Raw genomic sequence first — 26,018 nt, 5'->3', positions numbered from 1 at the left:
GACACTTGTCTCTTTTAAGATCCACGAAGCCGCGCTGCGTCCTTGGAGCCCGGGAACTCCATTTCCCAGCGCCCCTCAAATCACCCCTTGGCCTTTATCCCGAAACTTTGACAGAACCGTTGCAGCCAGAGTATTAGCGGAGAAATTACATTTCCCAGAAGCTTCTGCGGCAAGTGATGACGGCGAGCTGAGCCAATGAGGACTTAGCATAGGGACGTTTACGTGCCTTTACGCACGTGGGGGTAGTACTTCCGGCGGCGACCCTTTGGTTGTGGCTTTTCGGCTTTTCTTGGGGTTCTTCTCTGTTTATTAGGGCAGCGAAGCTCTGGAGTGGGACCAAGGAAACAAAGCAGGAGGAGAGGCGTCATTCCCGCCTCTCTGGAGGCGGCTCTCTGGCCCGACCGAGCCTGTTAGTGACAGCAGTGCCCTGTTGCCTCCCCGTCGCCCGGCTTCGACCCCATTAGTCCCACAGGTCGTTCGTTGGTGGCGGCCGCGCGGCTGAGCCCGACTGAGGTGGGTGCGGCGCCCACCTCTACCCCCCTGTCTCACCCGGCCCGGCTACCACCTCCGAGCGCGGAGCCCGGATAAGGGGCGCCCCCTCGGTTCCCTGCAGTCAGGCCCCGGTGTCCAGACCGGAGGGCGTGTCATGTGGGTCCCCGGTATCCGCGGTGTGATGAGGTGGGAAAGTTCCCTCGGACGACCTGTGCATAGGCTACAGGTACTACTGAGTCGGCAGTACTGGGGGAACCTGGGGTCTGTGTCTCCAGCGAAGAGGGGTGTGTGGGCGAGGAGTGTCTCCTGGAATGACAGTCTGAGCAGTTGGTAGCCATGGAAGGTTGTGAAGGAAGAGAGTGGCTGTGATGTTGTGATTTATAGTAAGTATATATTTAGTTATTTGGATGAAAAAATGTATTTCTCATATGTATATTTGGTTTTCCTCACAGTTCCTGGCTGACAGCTCTCAAACTCTTGGGATTTCCCAAATGTTGAGAGTAATAAAGTGTCTTTTGTTTTGTGAATGAGGTGACTTTATATAAGCACCTAAGGATGGAAGTTAGTTGTCAGGAGACCGGACATTGTGAATTGAAGGTTGGAACTTCAATCCCACTCCCTGAACCTCCCTAGAGGGGAGTGCAGCTGAAGGTTAGTTAAATGATTTAATTGATCATGCCAATGTAGTGTATCCTCCATAAAAACCCAAAAGGATGGGGTTCAGAGAGCTTCCAGGTTGGTGAACACATGGAGATTTGGAGAGAGTGGTGAATGGAGAGAGGGCATGGAAGCTAGAAGCCCTTTCCCACATATCTTGTCCTATGCATCTCTTCCATCCTAGGTTATATACTTTTATAATAAACTGGTAATTTAGTAAGTGACGTGTTTCTCTGAGTCCTGTGAGTATTTCTGGCAAATTAACTGAACCTGAGGAGGTGGTCTTGGGAACCTCTGCTTTACAGCCAGTGGGTCAGAAATACTGTAACAACCAGGATTTGGGACTGGCATCCGAAGAGTTGGGGGCAGACTTGTAGACTGAACCTTAACCTGTGATATCTGATGCTATATTTGGGTACATACCGTCAGAACTGAGTTGAATTCTTTTGACACCTTGCTGGCGATCCAAGACTTGGTTGGTGTTTGGCAATCCACTCCCTACCCCTTGCCGCCCCCCGCCCCCGCACGTTGGAACTAGGTCTTGGAACCTAATACAGGGGCATATCCAGAGTTGAAGTTTAAAGTTGTTAAAACAGGGATTGGGAAATGAAGGCAGGGAGACTGTAGGACATGACAGTGGACTCCAGGAGAATTATGGGAGGGGCGGAACCAGAGTGGCAATAGAGGAGAGATGTGACAAGAGTTTGTATAGATCATAAAGATAGAGTCAGCAAGATTTCTTGCCGCATCATGTGCTTGTGAGCAAAAATAGGGAGTGAACGACCATCCCAAGTTTTTTACCTAAATATTTAAGAAATGGAGATGAGGAAGTTAGTGCAGTGAACAGGGTTCAGGGAGATCATGCATTGTATTTGGACATGATGATTCTGACATGTTTCAAGATGGAGATATCAGGAGATGGAGATATCACATAGGTAGCTGGACATAAAGGTCTGGAGGCCCGGGAAGGTGGCTGGTTTGGAGCTTTCAAAAGGATAGAGGGTGTTGGGCTGGACCAGGCCATAGCCTGGGTGTCAGATTGAAGGAGAGTCTTAAGTTTATTATTTTAGATGGTCTCTGTGGTGAAGTAGGGAATGCCTCAGACTGGAGGGCAGGGCACAGGTGGGTGTGCATCCCTCTTCAAAGGAGCATTCCTGGCATAGGATGAATTTGTAGGAAGGGAAGTCCAGATGGGGTAAGGAGCTGACCTAGGTGGAGGCTGAGTTGTGAGTTAGTGTAGATTCTCCCCAGTGTAGGCTAAACAGGCGGGTTGGTGGAGTAGCTAGGTCCTAGAGCAGGCCACTGCTCTCTTACCTCCTCCAGCCCTCAGAGAGAGCAAGAGGGATGCTCTACTGTCCAGTCAGGGCTTCCTGCACACTCCCTTTAGAGGATTATGTTTCAGGCAGGCCTGGTCACTGAAAGGGCTAGTAGCTGACCTGCCTGCACTGTGCCTCCCTGCACAGTTAACTTAAGATTATGTGAAACAGTTATTGATTTAAACACTAATGAACCAACATCCCTCTACACACAGATAGGCAATTAGAAATGAACACATTGAATTAAATTTATTTGAACACTTAATAATTGGTCTGAATGTTAATATAGTTTTAAGTATTTGCTTACAACATAAAGTTTCGTTTCACATCCTCTGAAAACCTTAAAAAGTGAGAAAAATACATGCTCAAATTTTCAAAACCCTACCGCTTCATTTATACTGAAAACACACAAAACCATTGATCGTGTGGACAATAAAAGCTGATATATAGTGCATTCTACTTAAGTTTGATACCACTGTCCACCCTGTGAGTGATTCTAATGCCCATTTTACAGATAAGGGCATGAGGGCTCCTAGAGATTCGGTCCTTCTTCAGGATCTCCCAGCTGGTAAGGTAGCACGGAGGTCTGAGGAGCTGAGCTTAGACCAGGCTGAGATTGCTTTCCTCTATGTTAGAGCAAGGCAGGGTAGTGGTCCGGCTCAGCTTGAAATGGTTACCCATCTCTTATGGCCTCCCTCTTCTCACAGGGTCACATGATGGTGGCAGAAATGCTTATGGACTCTGCATGGTTAAGTAGAGGATGTCCCAGGCTCCCACCCACTCTAGTTATCACCTCGATGGTTTAGGTACCCCAATATAGGGTATAATGGTGTTCTGAGACTCCAACTATCCTTCTTTCTTCCTCTCTTGGGTCTGAAAATCCTGTGGTTCCCCCAAGCTCAGGGTCTTGAGTTAAATGGGTCAGTTTCACTTCAGACAGCCATTGGGGTAAGGTGTGACATGCATCCAGGGTGCAGGATCCAGAATGTTCAAATGCTAGCAGGTGAGACTTATCTGGAATGTTTAGGAAATTGCACATTGCTGTTACATCTGATGGGATAGGGAGAGGGGTGGCAGGAGGTCAGGGCATGCAAGGACCAGGCCCAGAATGATAGCCTTTGGTTCTCGGCCTCTAATCTGAGGACGGCGGGAGCTAGGGAAGGTTTGGAGCAGAGGAGGGAGATTATCTGACCCAAGTTTTTGCAGACACTCTCTGGTTACGGAGTGGACAATAGATGATAGCAGTGAAGATAAAGTTAGGGTGACTTATGAGGAAGTTACTGCCCCAATGCGGGTGACTGCTAGTGTTGGCTGGACAACAGTGGTGGCTGTGGAGGTAGAGGAGTGGTTGGCTTCTGGCAGTGTATTGCACAGAACTGTCCACCTATCTGATGTGGAGAGTGAGATGAAGTAGGGAGTCAGGGATGGCTAAACACCAGATTTTGGCTTTGTTTAGCAGAATGGACATCCCATCAGTTATGATGTGGGAAGTCAGCCGTAGAAGGAATTTTTACAGTGAATATGAAGAATCAGGTTTTGGCCACATCACAAATATTCCAGAGGCTCTGAGTGGATGTGTCCAGGGAGCAGTTGGACCCAGAGGCCTGAAGTTCAGTGAAGGCATTCAGATTGGAGACAGCCACAATAGAGGCTGTGTGGGCCCTGGTGAAGCTGTGGGAGATTTCAGAAGGGGCATCTTTATGTTGTGGTAGTGCATTAGGGACAATTAGGGGAATGAAGGATCCAAATCGGTGTCTCAACTGGGCACCCCGATGGTGGTGATGAGCACCACAAACATAGATAAGGAGCTGGCTGTGGGTGTGTGTACTTATGAATGGAAAGGTGCAGGGTCAGCAAGCCTTCTTAGGGGACAGTGGGCATGAGACAGATTCTGAGGTTTCTTCAGGAAGGTTAGATGTCAGGTCGGAGCAGGGCTTGTTACCCTTCTATGGCCTCAGCAAGATTTAGTGATGATCCTTGCCTGGATTGTCTTATTCAGGCTGGTAGATTAGTTAAGGGCAAAACACTCATTTGTGATGGGGCTGCCCTGTCTCACCAAAGTCAACATGCATTCACTGGCATGTCTCTGCTTACAAGCTAGAAGTCTTGCTAGGCTGGGGCTTTGAATGACAGTGAGGTGGAGAGAGAAGGTCAAGACTGCTCATGAGATAGTGTTTGCAGTGCAGAAGCGCGAGAGGGCCAGGTACCCTGAGATCCTCACATAGGTTTTTGTGGTGGGTTAAAGCCAGAAACTGGGTTAGATGGAGAGATCTTCAAATGAGAGCTTAGTGCGCCCCGGAGCTGGGGGACTTTGGTGTTCTAGGGCGAGACCAGGTGGATTAAGATGCTGGTTGCAATTTGCCGTGCCCTGCCTGGATTCCGCATGCAGAGTGGCATGTTGGAATGCCAAAGAAATGCCTATGGTTGTGAGCTGGGGGTTTTGGGGAGTTGTCACTGTGAAGGGTCAGAGCCTTGAGGGAGGGCATTTCAGAATGATGTGCATGTGAGGAGGCGTGTGAATAGTTGGTGCGGGGCCCAGGCACTGGGCACTTAAGGTAAAATGAAGAGACTGAGTTTGGTTGTCTGGGAGGCAAGATCTGGGAGATCTCGGAGAAATTGGCTGACAGGAGAAGGGTGAGGCCCCACATACCAGGCGAGATCCTGGGTAGTGCTTTTCTGTTCCCAATCTGTTTTTACTGTGTACTGGACACAGTGATCAGTGGTACTGTAGAGAAGAGCAGGCACCGGGGCCACCAGCATCTGGTAACTTCCACACTGGGAAGTCGGGGGAGAGTGAGCAGGGGGAGATGTATGCTGGGAGGACTGAAGATTGTGGAGAGAGAAGTGTATGAGTGATTGTACCCACAGGGTTTTAAATTTACACACATCAGTAAGTGACAACATGGAGAGATTGATATCTTTGAAAAGCTTTTTTTTCCTTAAATTTCCCGTGTTCAGTGAACTCACACCACACAGGGCCACGTTAGGAAGCATCAGATTTGATCAGAGGCAGAAGCAGCAGCAAGGGGATACCTAGGCCAGAGCCTTTATTGGGGTTTCCTCAGTAAAGATGAGGAGAGTAAAGTAAATAGTTTAGGACTGACTAATCTGAACAATTCTGGCAGGTCTTCTGGCTTGATGGCTGTCCCTGGTTGCCTGCCATGGGCCCTGGGCAGAGAAATACTGACTTGGTGTGTGAGAGTTAGTTAAGGAAGTGGTTGAGACAGTGGGCTCTGGATGCCAGGGGAGATATAAACAAACTTGACTGTCAGTTTGGCCCCTGTAATTAATATAGCAAATAAATAAATACAGAATTGAAGGCAACACAGAACAAAAAGTTGCTCATAGACTAAACTGTCCTCATTTTTTAGGGCCATGTGATCTTTGAGGACGTGGCCATCCATTTCTCTCAGGAGGAGTGGGGCCTCCTTGATGAAGCTCAGAGACTCCTGTACCATGATGTGATGATGGAGAACGTTGCACTTCTGTCCTCTGTAGGTAAGGCCCTCATACCTACCCCAGGGTCCTGGGCTGGGCACTGTTCTTCCCTTTTTCCCTACGGGCAGCTCTGTCCTCCCCACAGCCAGACTGTGGGCACTACGCCCTCTCCTGCTTTCCTGGTGTATGTGTTGTTGGCACCAGGGCTGGCCTGTGTGCCCTGTACTCGCCGTCCTCATGAGGCCCCATCCCAGCTGCTCTGAGTATCCACAGACAGGGCTCAGGAGTCAGAAATCTTGAAGTCTGTCTAGGAGACCCCTCTCACTCAGCTTGTCCCTGGTCAGCTCACTCAGCCTAGATATTACCACTTACCAACATACTTTGAGGTCTGCCTGTGCCAGGAATTTCAGCCATGAACATGCTCACTACTTGTGAGGACTACTGGGTTGTATTTTTAAAGGCTCCCCCTCTGATGTTCTTGTAACTAGAATGTTGACCGTCATGGGGTGGGTCACTCTGGGTATGTTTTGTCCACCGCCTTTCCTGTCTTTCCCTCTGGACTGGCCTCTTCCAGGTTCAGATAGTTACTCAGTTTGAGCAATAAGGGCAGCCCTGGGTGCCTGACAGGGTGGGCATTACTTCTGCAGTGTCAAGAGCAGCTCAGAAGAATATGGCCCTGGTACACGCGAGCTAGGAAATGGTGACCTGTCAGAAGTGCGTTTCAGTTATCCTGATATCTGTCCTGTGTTTACACTTTTATGATGCCAGGGCCAAACGCCACTCATTTCTACGTTTTCTTTCCCATTGATATTTTGATTCTGACTTCTGACCAAGACTCTCACCTGTTCCCTTCCACTACTGCCTTTGCAGTACCCTTGACATTTGACCTACACTTAAGGTGTTTTGACATCTGCGCATATCTTTAAATAGCCCTTGAATACCAACTACTGTGTCACAGACATTTCTGTGTCTGGACACAACTACTACACAGTCACCAGCAGCCATGACCTTGTTGAAAGCCGCTTACAGAGGAGTGAGTTAGAGGCCCTGCCTCTCCTTCCTGCATAGTACCTGCTGTGGTCTGAATGTTTATGTCTCCCCAAATTCATATGTTGTAAACCTCATGCCCAGAGTGATGATATTAGCGGATGGGGCCTTGGTAAGTAATTACATCAAGAGGGCAGAGCCCTGATGAATGAGATTAATGACCTTAGAAAAGAGACCCCACTGAGCTCCCTAGCTCCTTCTGCTATGTGAGGAACCAACGAGAAGTCTGTGACCCTGAAGAGGGCCCTCACCCAATCATGCTGGCTCCTTAATCTCAGAATTCCAGGCTCTGGATGTGTGAAAGATAAATTTCTGTTGCTTATAAGATTATTTTTGTTGTCAAAATACCACCCAGTCTGTGGTATTTTGTTATAGCAGCCTGAGCGGACTAAGACATAACCCCGTCCTTGGGGCCTTCCTCATCATTAGGGCTCTCCCACCATGAGCTTCCTAGGCCCAACTCTGCACAGCAGGCCTTTCTCTCACTGGCTCTCGGCCCCCTTGCCTCTTAGCAGCCCCGTGGACTCATTCATGCTGTGTCTAACACTCATTTGTGATGGGGCTGCCCTGTCTCACCAAAGTCAACATGCATTCACTGGCATGTCTCTGCTTACAAGTTGTTGGCACAGAGCCCAGGGTGAGGAGGCACCTTCTGAGCAAGGTGATTCTGTGGAAGAGTTACAGGTCAGAACTCCAAAGCCAGACCCGTCCACCCAGAAGGCCCAGCCCTGTGAGATGTGTAGCTCCCTTTTGAAAGGCATTTTGTGCTTGGCCAAGTGCAATGGAACACACCCTCAGCAAGAGGTGTACACATGTATGACAGATCTCTCCCAGTACAATAAGGAGCAGAGTAGAAAGAAACTCTCTGGATGGATTGAGACAAGGCCTTCTTTCACAAGGAACTGCAGTGGTCACATGGCAGAGAGGACTTTGATATGCAGGGAAGGTGGGAAGGACTTTCCAGCCAGCTCAGGCCTCCTCCAGCAGCAAGCCCTTCACAGTGGTATGAAGCCACACAACACTGAGAGCAGTCAGACAGTTAAAAGTGGGCAAAATGATTATAAGTGTGATGAATGTGGAAATGCTTTTAGCCATAAACAAATGCTCTCTGAGCACCAGAAAACCCACACTGGAGCAAGATCCTCTGAGCACCTTGGGAGAGTCTTTACTCAACAGTCTGGTCTCATTGAACACCAGAGAATTCACGGTAGGCCAGTGCGTTATGAGGGCAACCAGTGTGAGAAGTGCGTTAAAGACTGCTCCATGCTTATTACTCATCAGAGAGTTTACACTAGGGGAAGGTGTTCTGAGTGCAGGAAATGTGGAAGAATCTTTAGATAACGCTTCACACTTGAGAGACATCAGAAAACTCACACTGGAGAAAGACCTTACGAGTGTAGTGAATGTGGGAAACGCTTTAAGCACAAGTCGCATCACATTAGACATTGGAGAAACCACACTAGAGAAAAAACCTTATGAGTGCAGTATATGTAGTAGACTCTTTAGCCAAAACTCCCACCTCACTCGGCACCAAGATGTTCACATCAGAGAAAAAACATGAATGTAGCAAATGTAGGAAATTCTTCATGGACAGCTCCACACTCATTATTCATCAGAGAATAATGCCTTATGAGTGCAGCAAATGCAGAAAAGCCTGTAGGTACACCTTTAGCCTCGTCCAGCATCGGAGCATTCATACTGGGAAGAAGCCTTATGAGTGCTGCGAATGTGGGAGAGGCTTTAGGAAGAAATACCAACTTGCTCGGCACCAAGAAGTTCACACCAAAGAGTATTGCAAATTGGAAAAGTCTTCAAAGAAAAGTCTGCTCTAATTTAGCACTGGGAAGTACTGCTAGTCAGTTTTGGTTTTTCTTTATTGTGTCTTAAAATACATGTAACAAAATTTGCAATCCTAACCATATTTAAGGGTAAGGTTCAGTAGTAATACATTCACATTTTTGTAAAACAAACATCCAGATGTCTTTTTGTCTTATAAAACTGAAATCATACCCATTAAGCAACAGCTCCTCGTCCCCCCTCCCCAATCCTCTGACAACCATCATTCTGCTTTCTGTTTATAAATTTGTCCACTCTGGATACCTTATATAAGAAGAATCATAAAGTTTTTCTATTTTTATGACCAGCTTATTTCACTTAGCACAATTTCCTCAAGGTTCATCCATGTTGTAGCATGTCAGAACTTCCTTCCTGAATAATACTTCATTTTATGTATGTGCCAGTTTTTCTGTAGCCATCCATCCATCAGTAGACACTAGAATGGCTTCCATCTTTTTGGCTGTTGTGAATAATGTTGTAATCATGATTGCACAAATATTTCTTTGAGGCCCTGCTTTTCGTTTTTTTAGGTATATACCCAGCAGCAGAATCGTTCGATTATATGGTAATTTGATTTTTAACTTTTTTGAGTAACTGAAGAGCTGTTTTCCATAGTAGCTGTACCATTTTAAATTCCCACCAACAGTGCTTAAGTGTTCCAGTTACCTACACCCTCCCCAACATTTTTTTTTTTTTTTTTACACTATCTTAGGGGACATGTGGTGTTATTTCATTGTAGTTTTGATTTGCATTTCCCTAAGGAGTAATGATGTTAAGCATCTTTTCACCTGCTTGTTGGCTGTTTGTATATGTTCTTTGGGAAAATATCTATTTCAATCTTTTGCCCATTTTTTAATCAGCTTTTTTTGCTGATGTAGGAGTTCTCTATATGTTCTAGGTGTTAACCACTTATCAGATACATGATTTGCAAATACTTTCTCCCATTCTGAGGGTTGTTTTTTCACTTTGTTCAGTTAGTCCTTTTTTTTGCACAGAAGTTTTAAATTTCAACATAGTCCAAATTTATTTTTATCTTTGTTGCCTGTGCCTTTGGTATCATGTCCAAGAAATTTTTGCTAAATCCAGTGTCATGAATCTCTTTTCCTATGTTTTCTTCTTAGAGTATTATACTTTTAGGTCTTTGATCCATTTTGGGTTCATTTTTATACATATCATGTAAGAAAAGGGTACAACTTCATTCTTTTACATGTGGCTATCCTGTTTTCCTAACACCATCTGCTGAAAAGACTCATTTCCCATTGAATGGTCTTTGTACCCTTGTTAAAAATCTGAGCACATATATAAGAGTTTGTTTCTGGGCTCTCTTGTATTCCATTCTCTATATGTATGTCTTTATGCCAATATGACAGCATTTTGCTATACACTTTTTTTTAATTTTTAAGTAGTGGTTTCACCCAGTGTTGAAACCCTGGCAAGTGGACTGTCAGTTCTCCTTCTGGAGCAGCTGGTTAAAGTGCCAGATATGTGGAAAACTTTTGTGAACTGTTGTACTTTTAGACCTACCTGGGCCTTTACTGAAGATCTCCCACTGCTAGTGTCTATTACAGAAGCCATCTTTCCTCTATTAACTGGCAGGGCGCTACTGTGTATCACCTTAGTCTCTAAAATGCTCAGGGATAGCAGATTGCTATGCTCTCTTGTTTTATCTGGTGTATTCACCAGGCATTTAGGCCATTTTGGCAAGGCCTCCTTTCCTCTCCCAGACTGGTTTGGGTGTGGATGTTACCGTTTTGCAAGATGAATTGAGCTGGCCTCAGCTGGCACCTTACAAAAGTTTCTCTTTTTCGAAGGCATTTTTGTCTCTTGTTGCTTGTAATGGACCTTTCCAGTCACCAGGTTCCTCCATGTAGGAACTCCTCGCTCACCCTGAAGGCCTTTGTAATAGTAAAGGTCTCATTGTTTAAGCTACATTTAGCTTCTTGGGCTTCTATGCACTGTGTGCTGTGGGTGAGAAAAGAATTGGACTGTGCCAGAATGAAAGCATGAACAGGTTTTATTGGACTCTATATGTTTCAGAGGAAATAGGATGAAGAACAGCTCTCAGTCTAGGTTTGAGTCAGTTTGCATTGCTGCACAAGTTCTCCTGGGAAAGTTTAGTGCTCTGGCCTGGTTGCAAAGATTACTTGTGGTTCTAATAGTTAGCTTGAGGACAGGGCAGTTGTCTTGACAATCTTCATTGCATTTGGCAGCAGCATGCTTTGGGTCATTTATACTCAGAGGATGTCCCTTCTTCCTCCCCTGATCTACCTGGTTGCCCGCGTCCTAAAGTCAAAAATCATGTAGTGGATACAGGACTTAAAAGGCTCAGGGTGGGGACCAAATTCTGAACAGAAACCAGTTGGATTAGTAGGAAGTGGGGAAACTGCCACAAACCAGAGTGGATGTGCCCTTCTAAAGGGCATCCATCAGTGTCCCATTGTCTGTGACTATGGGATGAGGGTGTACAAAACTCCTCGGGACCTACAGACCTGTGTCCTATAGACACTGTCACTGCCAGAGCAACTGATCCAGAGGTTTTATGGATCCTTGTATTCTCCCTAGGCTGTTTGCTTCAAACTGTAGCTGTACAGGCTGCTGATGGGTTCTACTGATTAACTCCAAAAGAAATAGAACCTATCAGATAGAGTTTGTGTCCCTCTGCAAGATTACAGAAAGCCATAAATTATGTCATAGAGGATTGGGTGCATTTGATTGTTATTCTCCCTTTCACTAGTCTATCGTAATTGAAGACATACATGTGATTTTCCAAGAGTAAGCAAGGCTGTCACATAAAAGAACTTTATCATCTGTAAATAGAAAGGTGCTTTTACATTCTGACGGTTACTATGTGCCAAAGAGCTGTTTAATATAGGAAGTTGGAATAAGCCAAATAACTTAAATTTAAGTTCAGTTGCACATGAAATAGTTATCAATTAAAATTTATGAACCATCTACCTCCTACACAAGCTTCCAATGAAGCATCTTTTAGATTTTACCCATATTTGAATATTTTTCCTAATAATGCCTTTAGTGTATGTCTGTGTGTTATGAAAATTCTTAAAGCACTGTTTTAAATTGTGGAGGTTTTTGGTGTGTGTGTGATAAAATACAACATAAAAAAAATCTGGCCACATTTCATCACCACCACTGCTTATCCCAGTCAGAGTCACTATCCCATTCACCTGGATCTTAGTAACAGTCTTCTGCATGGTCTCCCACTTCTAACAGTTCTCAGCACAGTAGTCACAATAATTCATTAACATAGACAGGTTCCATTCCATTTCATTTTTTTGTCCTAGCTCCCCAGTTCATTTGTAACAAATTGAAAACTCTTTAAAATGGCCTGCCCTATTCTACGTGTCTGGCCCCAGAACATCGCTCAGCTCATCTCTTTCCACTCTCCTGCTTACTCACCTGAGAGTACTTACTTCAGGTCCCTTGCTTTTACTGGAAGGAAATAAACCTGACCTGAATTTAGGGTCTTTGTTCTGATTTTCTCTCCCTGGAACTAATTCTCCAAAATATTCACAAGGCTTAGACCATGACCTTCTTCAGTTTTGCTCTGATATCTTCTTAATGGAGTCTTCCCTTAATAATCTATTGAAAACTTTAATTGCAAAAATGTAACCCCATTTAATAGCACCCCTAACTTTATCTTATTTTGACAGATAACATATAGAAATATTACATAATTGACTATTGTCATTAATATTTACTGTCTTTTGACTAGAATGAAAGCCTCATGGGGGTCTTTGGGGTCTTCGACTTTTTAGATCCTGCTGTGTCTTATGCAGCCACAAGTGTCTAGAATGCAGTAGGTACTTAATGAGTATTTCTTAAGGAGAGAATGAATAGGGTACTACAGATGCCTTATTTGTTTTTAGTACTCTAGCAAAGCTATCTCTTCTCTACATCATCCCTTTAAGCTAGTATTGTTCAGTGTACTAAAAAATGATTTAAATAAAAAAAAAATAACTTAGTCATAACCTCAGCTAGCTAAGCTTCCTGTGTAACCACGTGCTCAGCTTCATTCTTTCACTTCTCAGACTTAAGTGTCCCTTCAAACCGCACTGAGATCCTAACCTTGTTCACATGACCAAGAGCTATCTTGGCCACCAACTTTGAATAACTAAATAATCATTAATTTCAGTAATTTCAACATTTCACAAATAATTCTCTGAGATAATCTCAACTCCCCATGCATAGTTACTGCTGTTGCAGGTGAAATTATATTTACCTCCCAGCCGTGAAAGGAGATCATGTCATCCAATCCTTTATGTCAGAGATCAGGTACCCCTTTTTTGAATACTGTGACCACAGTCACCAGTCCTTTCAGGAAATTGCATGTGGTAAGTCACTCTTTCAGATAGCTCTTAGCTTCTAAAAATGAGTAGTACATATCAGGATATAGAGTAAGAAAAATGGGTCAGTTCCTACGCTCTACTTTTTTTTCTGAGGGAACCAGAGATGAAGCATTGCTCCACCTGCTTCAGGCCACCCCGTGTCTCTTTTCTGTATTGCCATGTGTGACCCTGTCTCTTCCCCGCTATGGCTCAGTCTGCATTCTTCACTCTTGACCCCATCCAATTGATTCTAAAGCTTCAGTCTACATAGATTTGAAGAGCAAATAAGACAGTGGTAATCAAATCTCAACTGTGAGTGGATGCACTTTGCGTCTGAGTGAAAATATGGCTCGTGTTCCTATCTGGTTTTGTAACTTTGGGGAACATCTGAAATAAGATGTCTCCGTACATTACTGTGATCTACACAGACGAAATTCCACTGAAATCTGGGTTTGTCCCCTGTAAGAAGTGTGAAAGGCCGCCCCCTCCTCAGAGCCTCGACACCCCTTGCCAGCGTCCCCCGCTTCGGTGCCGGGGACAGTTCCCTGAGGCCCAGGGCACTGAGAACTACATTACCCAGAAGGCACAGCGCCGGGCGTCGGCGGCACTAGACCAATAGAGGCTGATCAGAGTTATTTCCATGCGAGAGGAAGGCGTCTGGTGTCATCTTCAGGTTACATTTGGTAAACTTGGATCTGTCCACAGATCGAAACGTTCGTATCGCTGGGCGAGCCTGAGGTAATGACCAGGAAAATGCTGCACCCGCTGCTCCATTCCGTGCCCGCCCCGCCCACAGGCTCTGGTTGCGCTGAAAGGGCCAATTCAGGTACATGGGGCATCCTCTGGGCCCTCGCCCAGCTCTTTCCTATTCTGCATTAAAATGTCATAGTTCTGGGTGTGGGGAGAGGGCAAAGAGGGTAAAGGGGATCAAATGTATGGTGACAGGAGGAGGTTAGACGGGGTGGGGTGGTGAGCACACAATGGAGTACACAGATGTGGTATTATAAAGTACACCTGAAATTTATATTATTAATTTAAAAAACTACAGGCAATTAACTTTGCTATAACAATGTATGTGGTCCAATGAAAAAGAATTCATAGTTTTGTTCTTATGACAGTTCTTTTAATGTAAGTCACATATTTATTTATCCCACCTCTACCCCACCCTGCCAATTTTGGTCTTCCAAACTTTGAAATATTAAAAATTGCATAGAACTTACATGTGCAGTTGAATAACTGGCTCTAAAACCCATTTACTGCCCAGGTCAAGAAATGGGATATAAATAGGATCTCAGGAGCCACCAGTGCACCTTCCAGAGGGATTATCCACACTCCCAGAGAGAAGCTCCTCTCCAATGTTTTCAGGTAAGCATTTTCTGATACTTTTACCAACTATGTGGGAAATACTTGATGAAAGTAATTGAGTTTCACCTATTTAAAAAAACTTTCTGAGAAACACGGTGGAGTGAGAGTCATCCCCAGATCTCTCTCCTTGAAACAATAATAAGCTGAACATCTAACACTTCAACAAAAAACACTCAAACTGCACACCAGCACATCTGAGTGTGGGATCTGCGCATAAGAGCTACCACAGGTCAGAAACCCGAGTGTCGATGGTGGACTGGGAGAAACAAAAAAGCTGCCTCTCGCAGCTGGAGCTCCCTGTAGGGGGTTGTGGAGGGAGAAAGTGCTGCGAGTTCCCTGAACAACCCTGTCTGGGAGAGCTGGTAGCAGTGCCCAGTCATTGGGGCAGAAAGCAGAGAAGCAGGATGGCAGAGAAACAACAGTTGATTTTTATCAGCCACTCTTGCAAAACCGAGGCTGAGGTGCATCCCCCACCTCCCAACCAAGAGGGCCCCTCCCCCCATATCCTCTGAGGCTGAACACCACGGAGCCCAGGGGAATCAGAACAAACGCTACCTAAACTATCGCTAACACTGACAGGGACTGAGACTGAGAGTAGTGAGCGCAATTAAACATCTATAAGAAAAATAAAAAAGGCATTATTAAGGCTTTATATAAAGCAGGAATCCAAGAGACTTGACGCCACCTAATGGAAACCAAAAGAAAAGCGCCTTCTTTGCAACAGGCTAAAGAGAGACCTTTATGTAATAAATCTTTCTGGAAAAAAGCAGAATACACTTCCATTAATGCCCAGGTGGAGAAATAGTCCATTAAACACCATCAACCACCAAGGTGACAAGGCATCTCAGAAAGAAAGAGAAAAATCTCCAGAAAAAAAGCTTACAGACATAGAAATATTCAACTTAAACAACAGAGAATTCAGGATGGTACTTCTGAAAAAACTCAGTGAATTCCGAAACGAGTCATATCAACAATTTCAAGAATTGAAAAAACAATTAGATGAGCAGAATGAGTTCTTTAGTAAGGAGCTCAAAACCCTCAAAAAGAACAGGGTAGATTTTCTGGAGATGAAAAACACAGTGCAAGAGTTGAAAAATGAAATAGGAAGCTCGGGATATAGAGTTGACCAAATGGAGGAAAAGATCAGTGATATCAAAGACAGAAATCTAGAAATAAATCAAAAGGAAGAAGAGAAACCGAAGAATGAAAATTAATGAAACAAATACAAGAACTAGCTGATACCATCAGGAGAGGAAACTAAGAATAATGGGCATTATTGAAGGCGAGGGAAAGGAAGAGGGGCTAGAAAGCATTTTCAGACACAGTGGACTAGAATTTCCCAAATCTAAGGAATGAGCTGGAGCTTGGAATTCAAGAAGTCAACAGAACACCTAATTATCTCAACCTAAAAAGCTTTTCATCAGGACACATTGTATTAAAGTTATCAAAAATCAACAACAAAGACAATTCTCAGGGCAGCCAGGGAGAAAAAGACGGTAACTTATTAAAAAAAAAAAATCATTCTATCCTCAGACTTCTCAGCACAATCTTATAAGCCAGAAAGGAATACAATCAAATATTCAAACTATTAAGTGAAAGGAACTATCAGCCTAGAATAATGTATCCAGCTAAGCTCTCCATTAGATATGAAAGAGAAATTGAGACCTTTCCAGACATACAAAAACTGAGAAAATTCTCCACTACAAGGCCTGCACTACAGGAAATACTGAAAGGTGTCAGCTCACCTATAACAAAATGACAAAAAAATTACATACTTAGGAGTAAGGTGATTGTCAGGCAAATAGAAGCAGAGTAGTACAACCCTTACTAAGAACAGGACATTATAAGCTTAAACAGTAAGAAGAGAATAGCTATAGCCAAATAAGTTCAGCACACATATGGACAAACTGAAACAAGAATAACAGAAAAGGGGAGGATTGAAAGATCCACATTTGCAAAGAGAGATGGAGGGCATGGAGATTTTTTTTTTTAAGAAGACCTCATATTTCAATAATCACCCTAAATGTAAATGGATTGAACTCACCAATATAAAGGCAGAGTTGTAGAAGGGATCAAAAAACAAAACCAAACCGTATGCAACCTCTAACAGACACATATAGCTCCAAAGACAAATATATACTCAAAGTGAAAGGGTGGAAAATGAAATTTCGAGCAAATGGCATTCAGAGAAAAGTAGGCAGTCGCGGCACTAATATCAGATGAAATAGACTTCAAAAAAAAAAAAAGGAAAGAAAGATAATGAGGGACACTTCATAATGATAGAGGGAATCATGCACCAAAAAGACATAACACTTATTAATATCTATTCTCCCAATCAGGGATCTCTGAAATACGTAAAGCAATTACTAACAGAACTAAAGGGAGAGACAGACCAAAACACCATCGTATTAGGGGACCTAAACACCCCACTGTCGGATATGGACCGATCTATCCACACAGAAAATCAATAAGGAAATAACATCCTTAAATGACACATTAGACCAACTGAACATAATTGACATATACAGAGCTTTCTATCTCCAAACAGCTGCTTATACATTCTTCTCTAGTGTACATGGAATATTCCCAAGAATTGATTACATACTGGGACACAGAGATAGCCTGAACAAATATAAGAGGGTTGAAATCACACCAACCATAATCTCTGATCATAATGCTTTGAAACTAGAGAGCGACTGCAAAAAAGAAAGTGAAAGAACCACAAATACACGGAGATTAAACAACATACTACTGAAGAATAACTGGGTCAGAGAAGAAATAAAAAAAAGAGAGATCAAGAGATACATAGAATTGAATGATAATGATAGTACAATATATCAAAACTTTTGGGACATAGCAAAAGCATTCATAAGAGGAAAGCTCATATCATTATAGGCCTACCTCCAAAAACAAAAATGAGCCCAAATAAACAACCTAACGCTTCATCTTAAAAAACTAGAAAAGGAAGAACAAATGAAGCCCAAAGTCAGCAGAAGAAAAGAAATAACTAAAATTAGAACAGAAATAAATTAAAAACAAACAAACAAACAGAATAGAAAATATGAATACAAAAAAGAGCTGGTTCTTTGAGAAGGTTAATAAAATGAACAAACCCCTGGCGAGACTCACTAAAGAAAAAAGAGGGCACAAATAAACAAAATCAGGGATAAAAGAGGGGAAATTACAATAGACACCACAGAAATACAAAAGATTATAAAAGAATGCTATGGAAAAGAATATAACACCAAATTTAATAACCTAGAAGAAATGGACCAGTACTTTTAAAATACAACCTTCATAGACTAAATCAAGAAGAAATGGAAAATCTAAATAGACTGATCAGCAGTATGGAAATTGAAACAATTATCAAGAACCTACCAAAAAGTAAAAGTCCAGACCAGATGGCTTTACCAGTAAATTCTACCAAACATTCAAAGAAGATTTAATACCTGTTCTCCTCAAACTCTTCCAAAAAACCGGAGTGGAGGCAATACTTGCCAACTCATTTTATGAGGCCAATATTACCCTGTACCAAAACCTGGTAAAGATAACACAAAAAAAGAAAACTACAGACCGATATCTCTCATGAACACAGATGCAAAAATCCTAAATAAGATACTAGTGAACTGAATACAGCAACATATTAAAAAGATATACACCACGATCAAGTGGGCTTTATCCCAGAGGCACAATGATGGTTCAACATATGCAAATTGATTAATGTGATACACCACATAAACAAAAATAAGAATCATATGATCATACCAATAGATGCAGAAAAAGCCTTCAACAAGGTACAGCATCCATTATTAATCAAACACTTAAAATCAGTACAGAAGGAAAATAACTTAACATAATAAAGGCCATATATGACAAACCCTCAGCCAACATTAGTCTTAATGTTGAAAAACTAAAAACCTTCCCTCTAAGATCAGGAACAAGACAAGGGTGTCCACTGTCACCACTGTTATTCAGTATAACATTGGATGTCCTAATGAGTGCATTCAGGCAAGAGAAAAATATAAAAAGCATCCAAATAGGAAACGAAGTCAAACTGTCACTATTTACAGATGACATGATTCTTTATATAGAAAACCCTAAAGACTCCATATGAACACTACTAGAAACAATAAGCAAATACAGTATAGTTTCTGGATACAAAATCAACATTCAAAAATCCATAGTGTTCCTATATTCTAATAATGAAGTTTCAGAAAAAGAAGTGGAAAAAATAATTCCTTTTGCAGCTTCAACAAAAAGAATAAAATACCTAGGAATAAATCTAATAAAACATGTGAAGTATCTCTATAATGAAAACTATAAGGCCCTGTTAAAAGGAATCAAAGAAGATATAAAGAAATGGAAAGATATTCTGTGTTCTTGGAGTCAAAGTAGTTAAAATGATTATATTACCTAAAGCATTATACAGATTTAATGCAATCCCGATCAAACTTCCATCGTCAGTTTTTAAAGAAATGCAACAAAAAATCATCATTTATGTATGGAAGCACAAAAGACTCCGAATTGCCAAAGCCATCCTGAGAACAAAGAACAAGGCTGGAGGCATCACTCTGCCCAACTTCAAATTATACTACAAAGCAACAGTAATCAAAACAACATGGTATTGGCAGAAAATAAAAAAACACACACGGACCAGTGGAACAGAATTGAGAGTCCAGAAGTAAACCCATATTTATATGGGCAAATAATTTTCAACAAAAATGTCAAATACGTACAGTGGAGAAAGGAAAGCCTCTTCAATGAATGGTACTGGGAAAACTGGAAAGCTGCCTGCAAAAGAATGAAACTAGACTGTTGCCTATCACCACACACCAAAATTAACTCAAAATGGATTAAGGACCTGAATATAAGACCTGAAACAATAAAATGCATAGAAGAAAACATAGGAACTAAACTCAAGGACCTTAGACTTAAAGAGTACTTTATGAATTTGAACTCAAAGGCAAGGCAAGTAAAAGCTAAAATAAATGAATGAGACTACATCAAACTAAAAAGCTTCTTTCCGCTCAGCAAAAGAAATCGTCAACTAGGTAAAGAGAGAACCGTCCGAATGAGAAAATATATTTGCAAGCGACACCTCCGATAAGAGCCTAATATCCAAAATATACAAAGAACTCATCCAACTCGATAACAAAAAAAAAAAGAAACGATCCAATCAAAAATGGGCAGAGGATCTGAACAGACACTTTTCCCGAGAGGACATATCAATGGCCAACAGACTTGTGAAAAGATGCTCAGCATCGCTAGCTATTAGAGAAATGCAAATCAAAACCACAATGAGATACCATCTCACACCTGTTAGAATAGCTATAATCAACAGGACAAGTAATAACAAATATTGGAAAGGATGCAGAGAAAAAAGAATCCTCATACACTGCTGGTGGGACTGCAAATTGGTACGGCCACTATAGAAAACAGTTTCGAGGTTCCTCAAAAAAGTAGGAGTTGATCTACCATATGATCCAGCAATCCTTCTACTGGGTATTTACTCCAAAGACTTGAAAATCCATATCCAAAGAGATATTTGCACACTGATGTTCATAACAGCATTATTCACAGTGGCCAGGACATGGAAGCAACCGAAGTGTCCTACGGTAGATGATTGGCTAAAGAAGCTGTGGTACGTATATACAATGGAATATTACTCAGTCATAATAAGAGATGAAATACTGCCATTTGCAACAACATGGATGGACCTCGAGGTAATCATGCTAAGCGAAATAAGCCAGACAGAAAAAGTAGAAAATCACATGATATCAATTATATGTGGGATATAAACCTAAAAGCAACAAATGAACAGGACAAACGATCAGAGGCTTATGGACATGGACTATAGACTAGTGGTTACCAGGGGGTGTGGAGTGGGAGAAGGGTAAGGTAGACAGGGTAAAGGACGTCAAATATGTGGTAACAGAAAGAAATCTAACTATGGGAGATGAACACACAGTGTAAATATATATATGCCTTACTGTTAAAGTGTAAAGCTGAAACTTATTGGGTTTCGTTAACCAATATCACCATAAAAAAAAAAAATTAATTAAAAAAAAAACTTTCTGTTAATGGAGTAGTGTTGATAAGGATTATGATGTATTTTATTCCATTTGCACGGTATATTCTGATTTTACCCATATTTTTCACGTCTGTGGAGTATTCTGTGACATATCTTTATATTTTTTTTCTTGGTGAAGGCTTCTCTTTCCTTATGTTTTTGCTTATGTTTTCTGTATTTATAAACATTATTACGGTAGCCGTATCTGCCATGCATTCTGGAGTATCTAAGCACCCATTTGTCTGTCCTAAAAAGTGGAATCGGTTTTTTCACAAGTAGTTAATTATTTAGATCTTGATAATGCCAAACTGTTTTCCAAAAATTTACCAACCTATACACCCACTAGTAGTTTCCAATATTTATTAATTTCTACAGTTTTACTAACACTTGGCAGTGTCAGCCTGAGTTTTGCCAATCTGATGAGTTTTGATGAGTTTTATTTTAATTTGTGCTTTTAAAAAGTGTGTGCCATCTGGAATTCTTGTGTACACACAAGAGTTTTTCAGTCTTTTTCAAGTTGAGTTGATTTTTTCCTTATTCACTTGTAGGATAATTTATTAAAATGTTACAGTGGCCAGGACATGGAATATTTACTTATTCATATGCTAACTAACAATTTTACAGGGCTCAAAAAAATCTTTCAACCGTGTTGTGGCAGCCTGACCCTGCCTGGCCATTTCCTTTTCAAACAAGTTCGTTCCTGACTGCCTCCCCCTTCCCAAGACTCTCAGGCTGAAGTCAGATTTCTTACAGCTTGCCAAACAATCAGTGTTCTTCCTTATATCTGTAGCTGTGTAGGAATGCAGAAGTACGAGGCTGTATAAAATTGCCCATTATGTTACAGTCTGGGCTCAGCCTTTGGATAAGAATCTGCTGATCCTGTGTCAGTATCAATAAATGCTTCCTATTTATAGCCTCGGTGTCCATTCTCTCTGTTCGAGAATCCTGCAACATTTCTGGAGGCTTGTCTGGGATTTAGAGACAGTGGTTTTTCGCCTCCCTTGTCTTCAGGGTCTGGCCCAGGGGACTCTGGGAGAAGTGGACTTCACCTGGTGTGCTAGCGGACCTATTGTCTGTAGGGGAGGACGACTCTTCCTGTGGACCTGGGTGGCGGCTCTGAGAGCACAACGGAACCCGGAGAGGTGCAGGAACCAGCCCAGGAGTACTGCCTGACTGAGTGGTGAGGACCTGGGTCCCAGGAACAGCCTGCCATTAGAGGACAGAAAGGGAGTCTGATTAACTCCTGAGGTCACCCAATTACTCTATATTTGTTGGAGGAAACCGTGACCTCTCAGGTACATAGGGTGGAGGGTGGAGTGTATTTGGTGTGTGTTTGTGTGTGATTGAGACGTGGCTTCGCTACAAAGCGAGAATTGAGCCCCTATCCATGGGTTCGTGGTGAATCTCATATGGCTTTAGGGTGGTGTCACTGGATCTTCATGAGGAGTCTACTCCAGTGATCTAAGTTGGGAGTTTATACCGACCCACCAATTGCTAAGAGGTGCCTGAAAGTTCCCTGCGAGGGGAGCGGCCTTAGGCGAAGTGAATCTCTGAATGTGTGTGTGTGACCAACCATGGGTGGAAGGACAACAAATAGACACCTTTAGGTTATATGCTTAAGAATTTCAAAAAGGGTTATTCAGGAGATTATGGAATTAAATTCACCCCACAGAAACTCTGTACCTCTTGTGAGATTGACGGGCCCTCTTTTGACATTGAGTGACCAGTAGAGGGGGCTATCGATAGGGAGGTCATTGCAAAGATCTCTCAAGTCATTTCCAATCAATCTGGCCACCCAGACTAATTTCCTTATATTGCTTATTGGGAGGCAATAGTTTGCACTTGACCCCCTTGTTTGAGAGTGCTAGAGGAGAACCATAGGGTCCTCCTAGCCCGAGCCTTGGCACCCTCCCAAGGTCAGTTGAAGGAAAAGAAGCCTTTGTTGCCAGCAGATCCAGAAGTCAGCCAATCTTTGCCTTCCAGTGGGAAAGCCCTGATAGGGGAGACAAGGGCCAATTGACATGACACAGCTGCCTCAGGGGTTCTAAAACTCCCAAACCATCTTTAGGACAGCTCTAGCCTCAGATTTAAAGGCCTTCCTGGCAGACCAATACACCTGTACATTACTGCAGTATGTAGATGATCTCTTCTTAACAGGAAAGACCTATGAGGAATGCATGGAAGGAACGTATCTACTCCTCAATCTCCTCTGGGAAGTGAGTTACAAGGTCTCTAAAAGGAAGGCTCAAATCTGCCAAGAAAGAGTCAAATACCTCGGCTTTCACCTGTCGCAGGGATAGTGCTAACTCGGCCCAGAAAGGAAACAAACGGTCTGTTTAATTCCCGTCCCTACCACTTGGTGACAAGTCCATGAATTCCTCGGAACAGCTGGCTTCTGCAGAATCTGGATACTTAATTTCTCCATCCTGGCCAAACCCCTTTATGAAGCCACAAAGCGGGTAAAACGGGAGCCCCTGCTCTGGGAATCTACACAACAGAAGGCCTTTGAAGAAATCAAATGGGCACTCACTAACACCCCTGGACTCGGACTCCTAGACTTAACCAAAATTTTCTTTCTGTACGTACACAAGCGCATGGGTGTCACAGTAGGGGTTTAATCCAACGGCTAGGATCTTAGCACCATCCCGTGGCTTATCTCTCCAAATAGCTTACCTCTGTCACCCAGGGCTGGCCACCCTGGTTGTGAGCACTCTCAGCCTTGACCCTCCTTGTGTCAGAGGCCGACAAACTGACTATGGGGCAAGAACTGACAGTTCAGGTACCACATTCAGTAATGACACCAGAGTGCAAGAGACAGTATTGGCTAACCAATGCCCGGATGGTCAGATACCAAGGAAGGCTGTGCAAGAATCCACGCATCTGCCTAGAAGTAGTACGAACCTTGAACCTAGCCACCTTGCCTACCTATTGGGCCTGGCCAGCCAGACCACAATTGCATTGAAGTCATGGATGAAGTGCTTTCCAGCCGACCCGACTTGACAGACCAGCCCCTCAAGGACCCTGATGTGGAATATTACACTGATGGTAGCAGCTTTGTGAAGGGAGGAGGACGCCTTGCAGATATGCTGTGGTGACCATTCCACCATTGAGGCACAACCTCTGCCTAGGAGAACCTCAGCACAGAAGGCAAAGCTCATCTCCTAGACCTGCACCCTTCAGCTGGCAGCAGGAGTGTGTGCTAACCTATACACTGACTCTAAGTATGCCTTCACCACCCTCCATGTACATGGAGCCCTATACAAAGAGGAAGGTCTAATCCAGGGAGAAACGACATAAAATATGGAAAGGAAATTCTAGAACTCTTAGGTGCTGTGTGGGCCCCCAAGAAAGTAGCAGTCATGCACTGCAGATGACATCAAAAAGGAGACGCCATAACAGCTCAGGGCAACTGCAGGGCAGACCATGTTGCCAAACTGGCAGTGGCTGAAGAGATGGCCAGCTCTACAATTTTAACTGCTTCCCTGTTTCCTAGTCTCTTAGATGAATGGGACCCCAAGTACTTGCCTCAAGAAGCCTGGTTTAAAATTGAAGAGGGGAACCTCCTCCCTGTGGATGGTGAAAGTTCAGGGACAGGCAAATTGCAGTCCCTGAGAAACTAGCCCCAGCTTTTGTCAGGCAGTTTCACCAAAGGACTCACCTTGATTGCTCTGCCCTAGAATCCACTCTGGGCTGGTACTTCTGTGTCTCCTGGCTCTCTAGCATCTCCTGAGCGGTATGTGAACGGTGTGAAGTCTGTGTCTGCAACAACCTCAGGCAAGAGCTGTGTGCCCCACTGGGGTCCAAAGTGTTAGTGGCACTCCCTTTGAGGAACTCGAAGTAGACTTCACTGAAATATGTCTCTCACGGGCTTCAAGTATCTCTTGGTCTTTGTATGCACCTATTCTGGTTGGGTAGAGGCTTACCCCGCCCAGACTGAGAAGGTCCGAGAAGTAGCCAGACAGCTTCGCCAAGAAATTGTTCCACGATTTAGCCTACCAATTACCATTGGCTCAGATAACAGGCCAGCATTTGTAGCAGAAATAGTGCAGCTACTAGCTAAGAATTTAAATGTTAAATGGAAATTGCATACCACCTATCAACCACAGAGTTCGGGACAGGTGGAGTACATGAACAGGACCCTTAAGACTCAGTCGGGAAAACTATGTCAGGAGACACATCTACATTTAGATGAAATCCTCCCCATGGCACTATTAAGAATCAGGTTGACCCCAGCCAAGAAAACTGGGTTCTCCCCCTACAAGATCCTGTATGAGTGGCCACCATCACTCATCAAAGGACTACGAGGAGACCTCAAGGAAATAGGTGAATTGACTCAGACAACAGCTTCAGGCCCTAGGGACCACCTTCCAGACTCTCAACCAATGAGTTAGAGAAAGGCTCCCTGTCAGTTTAACCACTGAAGTTCATCCCGTTAAGTCAGGAGACCCTTTCTGGGTAAAAGAGCTAAACATCTAGCCCTTAAAACCCCTGTAGTGAAGCCCTTTTACTGTCATTTTGTCTATCCCCACGGTAGTTAAGGTTGCTGAAATAACGCCCTGGCTACATCACAGCAGTCTTAAACCCACAGCTGCAGAGTGAGAATGTGTTGCAGACTTTTCTGAGCACCTTAAGGCAACCCTCCAAAAGAAAACACTGACTGCGCCAACACACCCCGGGTAAGACATCGGCCCCGCTTTCATCACACTGGAAACTGACCAGTCTATGCACGGCAGTAGCCTGAGGACGACATCTCGTCAGGATGGGACTCTAATGATGGGACCCTGGTAACCTCTTTGGAGGCTGGTTCTCCACTTTTGATGACTTTAAGACCTTAGCTGGAATAGTACTCCTCCTCCTCTCATGCCTATTGCCTCTTGTTATCCGGTCAACCACCTCCCTCATAGAGGCAATAGTAGAAAGAAAATCTGCAGCAAAAGTCCTCATGCTATGGAGGTACCAGTCTTTAAACCAAATATTAGAAGAAGATGATGCTCTCTGATCCAGTCCTAGATCCAAGCATCAAAGTGGGGAATGTGACAGCCTGACCCTGCCAGGCCATTTCCTGCTCGAACAAGTTTGTTCCTGACTGCACCCTCCCTTCCCAGGACTCTCTGGCTGATGTCAGTTTTCTCATAGCTTGCAAACCAATCAATGTTCTCCTTATATCTGTAGCTGTGTAGGAATACAGAAGAAGACTGTATAAAACTGCCCATTATGTTAAATCTGGGCTCAGCTTTTGGATAAGAATCCGCTGAGCCGTCCCGGTATCAATAAACGCTGCTTTCTGCTTGTAGCCTCTGTGTCTCATCTCTCTGTTCGAGAATCCTGTAATATTTTGGCTTGTCATTTCAATTTTTATAATAAATTTATGATCCATAGATGCATGAGTCATTTTATGAGCTCTGTAGTCTCTCCCATTAGTTTTTTAAACTTATTCCACTATACCAGTATCAC

General features: G+C 43.3%; 1 long non-coding RNA gene across 5 annotated transcripts; it reads left to right on the top strand.

Annotated features, from left to right (window-relative positions):
* Positions 1 to 261: 261 nt before the first annotated feature.
* LOC102891946 lies at positions 262 to 25,854 on the top strand. 5 transcript variants are annotated; one of them, XR_003047500.1, is made up of 7 exons: positions 262 to 513; positions 945 to 1,143; positions 5,837 to 5,963; positions 13,835 to 13,955; positions 14,394 to 14,494; positions 21,576 to 21,859; positions 22,722 to 25,854. It is a non-coding gene; the product is annotated as an uncharacterized LOC102891946 (long non-coding RNA). The 5 variants fall into 5 exon arrangements; XR_001517248.2 differs by lacking the exon at positions 945 to 1,143 and having other exon boundaries at positions 21,576 to 21,744; XR_001517247.2 differs by lacking the exon at positions 945 to 1,143.
* Positions 25,855 to 26,018: the final 164 nt, after the last annotated feature.

Source organism: Pteropus alecto, unplaced genomic scaffold (genome assembly GCF_000325575.1).
Source record: "Pteropus alecto unplaced genomic scaffold, ASM32557v1 scaffold326, whole genome shotgun sequence".
In the NCBI taxonomy this organism is placed as follows: Eukaryota; Metazoa; Chordata; class Mammalia; order Chiroptera; family Pteropodidae; genus Pteropus; species Pteropus alecto.
Note: the sequence above shows the minus strand (reverse complement) of the source record. Positions and strands in the feature narration are given on the sequence as shown.